The 9,720-nt window shown below is 40.0% G+C and overlaps 1 protein-coding gene across 1 annotated transcript in view; it reads right to left on the reverse strand.

Moving 5' to 3' along the window:
* SCN7A (sodium voltage-gated channel alpha subunit 7) overlaps positions 1 to 9,124 on the reverse strand; it is a 72,461-nt gene extending 63,337 nt beyond the window's left edge. Inside the window, exon 1 of the mRNA XM_006921157.3 lies at positions 8,657 to 9,124. The gene's annotated coding sequence lies outside the window, so the exon portion shown is untranslated. The remainder of the gene's footprint in view (positions 1 to 8,656) is intronic.
* Between the last annotated feature and the right edge of the window lie 596 nt (positions 9,125 to 9,720).

Consider the following 9,720-nt stretch of genomic DNA (forward strand, 5'->3'; position numbering starts at 1 on the left):
TTAACATTTTAATTTCAGATATATTTTAAAAAGTGAGCTCCAATTTTCCTTAAAAGATTGTCCTTGCAATTTGATATGTAAGACAATGTGTTTAACCATGGTGTTTGCTTTTGACATTCATTTATTTGGCAATCATTTGTGAAACATATACTTATTAAGTGCCAAGCACTATGCCAGGCAGCAGTGCTGAAAATATTCATAAAATATGTCACTGAATTTAATGACAATGAGAGACAGACTTGTCAAAAAATAATCTTGGTCGTCTCTGAAAATTACTAAGTTTTAAGAGCAATAGATACTGAAATTAAAATCATTTCCAATACTGGTGGACCTGGATTCTATAGAGTATTTGTCAAATTTTCTAATAATCTGATAATAATTAATGTATTGTTGAGGGAGGGAGCAGTCTAGGACACTAAGCTTCAGAATGACAGTCAGTATACACAATAAAATTAGAAGTCCATAATCAGTGCCAATAACAAAGTCTCCCTATCTGCATCTGGCTGCAAATTTGTTAAGAACAATGAACAGAAGGAAAACTTAGTGGCAGTTGAAACACCAGGAAGGAATGCAGATCGCTGGAGAGAGGATTCCAATGAGAGTCTCCTGACTCACTAACAAATGCCACTATGACAGCGATAAAGACAACACAAAGCGAAGTAGCCAGGAACCCGAAAGTAAAGCTGATTCTGCCTTAAATATTCCTACTTGGATCTTCTAAGACAACAAATATTTTTGTTCCCTACCAGTGAATCTGGGAAAGTGATCTCACTCAATATTCTAAACCAAACAAGGTCTTCGATTTCTCCAGATGTTCTTCAAACTTCTCCTGTTTGTAAAATTGGCCTCTAGGATTTCTGAATTACCCCCTTGTTACTCCAACAAAATGAGAAAGTTGTAGAGGAGCCAGAATCTTTCTAGAGTTATATTTCTGGTGAACCCAGTTTGTCAGATCCTTTATCAAAAATTCCTGGCCAGTGGCCACGATAGGGCTCAATAAGTGAAAGAAAAATACCCTTTGCCACTTTACGGCGGAATGCATAGTGGGCTTTGTCATGCAACCAGATTCTATAACTTGCCTTCAACCCTCTTTCATGTAACTGGCTCCCGTGACTGCAATACCTGATCTAATTTCTGTTTAATAAAATCCAGGACTGGAATTCTCCTTGGAGCTCTTGGCGACCATTCACAAACAGTTGATCTCCCTGAGCATCCTCTTAATCTAAAGTGAGACTGTTAGATTTCCTCGAAGCTTCATTATTGCCCAGATTCTGAGCAGTGTAACTAAGCTCATAGATCCACAAACCTTGTCCTAAATCCGTGACCAGCTGAGAGAGTTCTGAACCAATTGTCATATAAGGCCAAACATAAACCTCTAGCACTTAGTCTAGCTCTGGGTTAGCTTGAGATGGTTATAAAACCTTCAGCAATGTATCAGACTCTGGGTGGCTGACAAGATGTGACGGTGTGAAATCTGCAGTTCATGTCATAAATCCTGGGGCCTCTGAGAGGACTGAGAAGGTGAAAGGATGGTGGCCAGTGATCAACACCCTGATACTGAGTTATAAAGAAAGAAAATTCTCTCAGGGCATTTGATTTGAATTATACCAGCTCTTGACCATATTAGAAATCTCCTGGTGCTAATATTGAAACCCTAGGAGCAAGTGCCCCAAACCAGATAGATAGTTTTAGAATACAGGCTGGAGCCTTAAGATGAATCTAATTCAGCCTGCCAGACAGAAAGATTCCTTTGGATGATAGCTAAGCTTCACTCAACCACCTTTATAAAGCAAGTAGAGACATCGTTACACTTTCTTTGGTTATTTTTTCTTGTCCGATATCCTAAGTATGAGAGATAAAGCATATACCATAATTGCTGAAAAAAATATCTGCTCTAGAACATTACTTATCCTTTCACCTTTTTGGGTACCTTCTCTCCCTCAGCTCTAGAATTTCTTCATTCTCTTGGAGCTTGTTTAGCAAAGGCCTTACCAGATGTTGCCATTCTGCTACAGAGGTCTTGGTGAAAAATGGCTTTAAAGTTTGAAATCAAAGAAACATAATTAGGTCATTGACCTTAACCTGTTGCCTCCTAGTTTGCTCCAAGTTAATAAATTTCTTTTTCCTTCTACTCTTTCCTCTTGTTTACAACATACCCAATCTCCTATTCATGTAGCATGATTAGAAGTCACGGGTTCTAGGGACAGTTGGGTTAATGCTTGTTGTTGAGAACTAATTATGAATGGCATTCTCTTTCTTTTTCAAAAGTATCCCAAGTTGGATGATGAATGACACGGCTACCAATCAGTGAGCCAATGCTTGGCCTCTGTGTAGCTTAGTTCTCAGAGAGGAGGCTGTATGAACAGTATTCTGTATCAAAAACTGCAGCTGTATCTGCTTGGAGATAATGAAGGACCGCAAAGAAAGGAGATGACAGAGGTCAATATTTTTCCTCTCTCCTCTCCTACTCCCTATTCCTTCCTCTGTCCCTCAGTTTGATTCCCAGAGAACAGTCTACCAGTAATGCAGTCAGGCTGTGGAGACAGATTGTGCACATTCAGGAAGTGACTATCCAGGGCAGTCACAGCCTCCTCACTTTCATTTTTCCCACCTTAAGGAATGAAACCACAGCATCCAAATAATCAACCTCTACATTTTCTGGGAAGCTAGATTTGATCCTAGGGTTGAGAAACAGATGCTAGATTGGTTTGATCAAAGAGAACTATAAAACATTCTACTCTATATCAGATTGCATATATTTATTAATTCTCCTTATATACCAAAAGAATTAGGTACCTTAAAATGGTGTATGCCATAGAGCAAAATAATTAGAAAATTAGGAAAAATGAAGTAAAAAACAATAAGGCAGTGGATTCACAGAGTAAGGATAATATCTCAAATGCCAATTTCATTCTGACAAGGAACAGAAAATAAAGGGTAAAATGACTTCTCACTTAGCTTCCAAACTATTTTGAAGAAATTATTCTTTTTATCAGCCACGGACAATGCATTGTCTATTGTAACAATCACATTCAGATAATTCTCATTTAAAACAAAAGTAATGATAGTAATAACAAGGCTGATAAACAAATTAACTTGGGACTAGAAGGTACTACATTTCATGAGTGAAAGAGGCAGAGTTAATGTGATTATTAAGTGGAATCTATATTGTTGAAAACCATATCTGCTTTAGCAAAGAGACCAATTTATATTGACATTTTTGTTCACTGAGGCCATCTGACTGTACTTCATAGATATATTATGGCTTATATTTCATCCTTCTCACATTCTGTGATGACTCACAGCTAAATTCTTTGATGCAGAGCCTTTTCCCTTAGATCTCTTTATCATCTTTTATTCTCTAGGGTTTAGAACCCAAATGATATTAGATGCATTGCTTTTTTTCTTATAGAGGATGTGAAAATATTATCATTATCTTTTAGGAAGCAGAGGACTGTGAGGAAAGATGATTAAAACTCATGAGATTCTGAAAGCTATGGATAAGATGAAAACAATCAATAATTTTAACAGTAAATCTCCAGAGACATAACTGAGACTCTTCTTAGTAGATGCGACTTTTGACAGGCTGAGATATGGAAGCAGCTGGCACCCTCAGACGTTCAGGTGAGAGTATAGGTGCATTTTGTTTGAAGGACCGCTTGGCAATAGTTTCTAAAACAAAGTTGCATGTACTGTTTGACCCCCAAACCAAACTACTCTATGAACACTCTAGCTGAAGTCTGAGAAGTCATGTTTGCAAAGATGTTAATCACAACATACTTCTAATTTCAAAGACTGAAAACAATCAAAGTGTCTACCGTAAGGAGATAACACTATAAATTCCAGGAGGTTATTATCATGAAACACTGTTTAGTAATCATAAAGAATGAGATCTGCCTGTGTTCATATGGAAAGATTCCCAAAATAAATTATTTTGTGAAAAAAAAGTAATGTTAAGAATTGTGATGTTGAATTGCTTACCTTTGAATAAAATGTTTTGTAAGGATTATATACATAGTGTTAGATATGCTAGCACCGCATAATGTTTCCACCCTGGAAGGAACTAAACTGCTATATCCATGGAGAGGAACTGAAAAGGTGTCAGGGGATTCTTTTGCTTTCTAGTTATTATTTCTAAATGACTTAAATATAATTTACCATGTATGTATTGCTAAAATCCAGAAAAGGAAAGCTTACACACTGAAGGCTTGCGAATAAAGGACAGATTGACCAGAATGGCATCCGTCCACCTGGAATTTTTCAGCTGTCTATTCCCCTTGATTTCAACCTATTTGGTTTCCTGTTTTTAAATTATTTTTCCACTTGAGCTAATTACTTCCTGTTTAACTTTGATTCTCTGACTCTTACTCTTTAATTCTTCCTGGCATACAGTTTATCTCCCCTGCCTTAATTGACTTTTTCCCCTTTGTCCTTGAACCATGTTCTGCCTGCAGCTGTTTTTGCTCCCAAGTCAGTCTATTTTGGCTTCAATATATCCACTTAATTCTGGACTCAACTTCCTTACTCACAGTTTTAGTCAACACATTCCTAGAATATGCCATTTTGCAGAAGAAAATTATAAATAAGTAATTTTCTTAAAAACATAAGTATGCATTGTCATTTTGTCTTTGTTATATTTCTAAAGAATTTTAATTCAAATATTCTTCTGGATTCGAAACTAGGAAAACAGCCTTGTAAATAAGCGAGTACCAGCAAAAGTCAAAGAGACAGGTCCCATCTCTCTCTAAATAAAAAGTCTTCTTTTGAGAACTGAACTCTCTTCGAAAATTGGTAAACTTGGATTCTACTGATGATTTAAAATAATCAGGAGCTGAGGTCTTTGCAAATGTCTTTATTCCAGAAAGGAGGAGTCCAGATCATACACATTCAGAGTGGTATAACCCATTGGACAAAAGTGTCATGTGACAAAATCTTAGCACCTAGTCTCAAATTCTCTTACAAGAATGAGCCCAAGGAAAGCTCAGTAGTTGTTTAAATGCCTTGAGGGGATGAAGGACTGTAAGTCTCTGTGGGAGACAGAGTCTCACCAGGGTGAGCCATTATGACCAGCAAGGCAATGGGGCAGGAAGAGGGTTCCAGGAACATGAAGAAAAGCTGCCTCGGTTTTAAGATGCCACTTGAGCTTCCCTATGGCAAACTATGGTTCAATAGCAGGGTCCCTTGTTTCTATGAATATGACGATAATTTCCAAGCTGTGCCTATCCAGCCCAACAAAACAAGCATATTGGGGAAAGCCTAGACTCTTTCCGGAACTGACTGTTCTGTGACCCTAGTCAGTCAGACCCTCGACAAGAGAAATCTTGCCAGAGGCCATTTAAGAGCTCAATAGGGAAGAATGTATTGTTGCCCCTGCTAGAGTAATACAAAGGAGAGCTTGTTATGCATGTAACTTCTATACTCAACCCTGAGACCTTTTGTCCTATGGTTTTAGGCGCCACTGGATCTGTGGAACACACACACACAAATCCAGAATAGGCATATTCACTGGAACCCTGAAGGCCTCCTAAAGCTGGCTATTTACCTTTGCTCTTGTTCGCTCTCAAAGAGCTGGTCTGCTTTCCCAGGATCTACTTCCATCCTCCAAACTACTCTAGCTTTTTGAATGTGGAACTAAACATATGGATATTTAACCACTTCTCAAATTTGAGAGGAAACTTGAAACATATTAGAGCAAGACTAGATATGGACCAGAGCCAAAGTAGTAGTCTGTAATCAGGTGCTTAGACCATGCAGCCTCTGAGAGAACTCAGACAGCAAAGGGCTGGTGGATTGAGAGCCTCACTCTGGCATTTAAAGCAGAAGAGAAGATTAGTCCATTCAACACCATATATTTAACCAGGGACTATGGCCCCCAAATCAGCATCATTTGATGTTCCAGCTAAAAACCAAGTGTCTGTCCTAATTTTAGATTTTGAAAAGCAGAAATTCCCTGGGCAGAGCCCTAGCTTCAGCATTTTCATCATGCTCTTGTTTGATCCTGGTACAGTCAGTTTGGCACCTGGCTGCCACCACAGAGGCTGGTTATCCTCAGCCAGCAGCAGGCCAAGTCAATTCAGACAGAAATACTGTGGATACAACAGGAATATCTGTTTCCAGACAAATTGGGGTTTCCCCATCAATGTGGAGTATAACCAGAATAAGCCTGGTTTATAGATAGCAACAATTGAATAAATACATGGAAATCATGATCTCAGCTGGGCCAAGAGATATGGATCAGCTGAAAAACAACCCTAGAAGCGATCGGATGAAAATTTTCTCTTTAGCCCTAAAGGTTCCCTCTTTCAGCATTGTAGAGGCAAGAACTTGCTTACCTGGCCTTGGGTAGCCCACATGAATAGAAGAGAAGGGAACCAACTCAGGGAAAAATGAGATCTGTCTATACAAGTTAGTGTCATAGGATGGTAGGTGACTGTTCATTGCTGATAGCTAGTCAAGGTGGGCAAGGTTTACAGATGTCCTCTCACAATTGACCAATCTTGATATTGACTAGTGGAAATAAAGGAGCCAGACTCCCAGAAATCAAGAACATCCTTTTTATGCTAACACCCTCACCATAAGCTTTCAAGAGACAGTCTACAGTGGTAGGGATAGGATTATGGGTCAGTCTTAGAGTCCCAGTTGTGATACAGATCCTGTCATAATGAGATCTAGGGCTGGGGTACAGTAGGATACTCTTTCACTAAGTAAGGGATTGAGCAAAATACTGTTGTTTTTATTTCCAGTGTGCTTTAGAACTGCATTTATCCTCTCCGGTCAAAATTTATGGTAGTATATATCAAATACCCTAGCAGAGCTTCTCCCGCAGGAGGCTGTGAGACACAATGCCCAGTTCCTACGTGATTGGCTTTACTGCCCACTCTCTCACAGAGACTGATAATGCAGCAGCAGATCCTGGGGCCTGCCTATGTCGCATGGAATCTGTTGTTCTGCTTTTCCTGATCCTACATCCAATTTTAGGTTTTTCTTCTATTGTTTTTAAACACATCGATGGGAAAGAAAGGGTTCACAGTACCTCTCCCCTGAGTGCAGGGGTTTAATGAATCCTAGAAATCAAGAGTAGAGCATTTATGCCTAAACTTTGATTCCTCTATATTAATAATGAACCAAATAAATTCAGCAATATCCAATATACTTGATGGTTTCATCCCAAGGAAGACCACATACCTGAAATAAAATTTAAAATTAAAAAGAGAAAGAGGGTAAAACATATTTTGACAGTATTCAAACATGTTCAAATATGAATTGTTAGCCAAAGCACACAATTTTGTGAAGATGGAGGCTCACAGGTTAGAATAACACTTTAAACTGTACAGGTGGCAAGAGATCATGATGTGCATTTGAATTTCACTTCTTCTAGTGCATTCTAGTGAGACATGTCAAAGCTCATTTTATTTATATATTTAACTAGACAAAAAGAGAACTGGAATAGTGAAATGGATAAAAAAACATAACAATTCCTTATGCAAGCAACAGATACATATGATATTACCTCCACACGAACCTTCATGTAATTTCTGTCATTTAGTCCTCACCAGAATATATTTTTGATATGTCATTTACAAATAAGAACAAAAATCCTTAGTCAAAGGTTAAAAAATTTGCTTCATTTTCACTAAAATAGAAATCAAGTTATACTCTAAATCCCAATCTTCTTCATTAGATTTTCAGTTCATCATTGATTAGCTAGGTAATTGCTAGCTAATTATTCCTTACGGGCCTTATCTGCTTTACGTAACTTTAATTAGGGCTCGTCATAACAGGTATGGTGCTCAGGACCATATTATTAAAGGGCCTAGCTTGCTTTTGTTTTTGCCATAAAAGACTCTCCTGAATGATAGGAAGAAAAAATATCCACAAAAAGCACCACTCAAATTCCTTCCCATTTCAAGAGATTTTTCTGACCAATATCCAAATTTGCCTCTATCATTTACATTAATAAAGGGAGCCCATCAATGTGTCATTTCACCTGTTATTCATTCATCATTTGTCCTGCTTCAACCTAAGTATTGGAGGCAGCATAAAACCAGAGTCGCAATGCATACATCATCACCTCTTAAAAAGAAAACCTCTAGCAGGTGTGCATTTTACAGAGCTAAACAGTAAAACACAAACAAACAACAAAAAACCAACCTGTTGATCCAAAATGCCCAGTTGTTTAAACTAGACACACCATTTCCCACCACATCTGTGCCTCTAATTTTATACTGTCAATTCTTACATGAAAAGCACCAATCTTGAAATCATTGTTACTTAGAATAAGAAACAAGATTCCTTAGAAGTATACGTCATTCTGCATAAATATTTATACCTTCTATTCTTTGTGTCATATAACCTAAAAACCATGGCTATATAGGGTTTCTAGAAATTTTACACTAACAGAAAGTCTGGATTTCAGAAGCTTACCTGATCGGATGAGAAAACTGCACGCATAAAATGCAGAGCAAACACCCCCAGGCCACTGCAGCTCTTGAAAGTAGCTCTCTTAATTCATACACAGAATCTTAATCTGCTGGGGACCTAGGTGTGTGTATGGGGTGGGGCTAGTGGGGGGTGGATGTATGGGGTGGCAGCAGATCGTGGCTATCACCATCCTGGGACTGGGCACACAGCAAGAAACAAACAAACAAACACTTACTTGGTACCACGTAATGAGTCTCCACCAGCCCCTTAGGGAACCCGGAGAAGCTGGGCTCCTGCCGGAGCCCTTTTCTCTTCCCGGGCTTCTCTTTCTTTCGTATCTCTCTGGTTTCCTGGGCTCTGCTTGCTTAGAAGTGTTGCGAGGTTCGCATTCGCCCTCACCAGTTGATGCTACCCAGGCCACGATGGCTCGGTAGTAAGCGGCTCCACCGAACTGCCAGGTAGAAACCGAGTCACTGCGGCTGCTGCCCAGCCACTGACCCAGAGACCCCTCCTGCCAGATGCGCAGTGATGCTGCGCCTGCCGCCTGGAAGCTGTGTCTTGCCCACTATTCCCTCCCCTCTCTTAGCCACATCACCCTCTCCCCCGCCCTCATCTCCAGGCCTTTGCGCGACTTCAACCAGACCAGGCGTGGGCGGGTGATGACAGCAACCAGCAGCAGCGGATGCAGCAGCAAGAACCGCCGCAGCTGCGACGTCTTTTCCACCAGCTGCTTGGGAGGGGAAGGGGCGAGAAGAGCGGGACTGGTGAGGAGGTGGAGCAGGGAGAGGACCAGGGCTTGAAGAAATGAAGAGGAGAGGAAGAGTAGAAATGCAATTTAGGTGGCAGGAGTGGGGGTGGGGCGGAATGGGTCGGGGAGAGAGATCTGCGAACGAGGGAGAGGAGGGGGAGAGAGAGGAAGACAACAAATTCAGGCTCTTTTACCTCGTTGCTTTTTCTCTCTCCTTGCTTAGCTGCCCCAGTGGAGCTTGTCAGAAGCAATTGTCAGCCCTGCAACATTCAAATCTGGACATAGCTGTAGGGGGTGTGTGTGTGTGTGTATGTGTGTGTGCGTGTGTGTAGGTGTGTGTAGGTACGCAGCTGTTTAGGAAGAAATGAGCTAGAGCTACTATAAACCTCACTCTAGATTTCTTTCCCACTCTAGTGGTTTGAAACACAGGGGACAGAAGAAAAATTATGAATTTGGGGAATTTTTGGAAAACTGATGGGCAACGGAGTAATTTGGCGGTGAAGGAAAGAGCTTTTCAACCATCTTTCCAAAAAAAATGTTTGGAAAATTTT

The sequence above is a fragment of the Pteropus alecto genome, unplaced genomic scaffold (genome assembly GCF_000325575.1).
Source record: "Pteropus alecto unplaced genomic scaffold, ASM32557v1 scaffold3, whole genome shotgun sequence".
Classification (NCBI taxonomy): domain Eukaryota; kingdom Metazoa; phylum Chordata; class Mammalia; order Chiroptera; family Pteropodidae; genus Pteropus; species Pteropus alecto.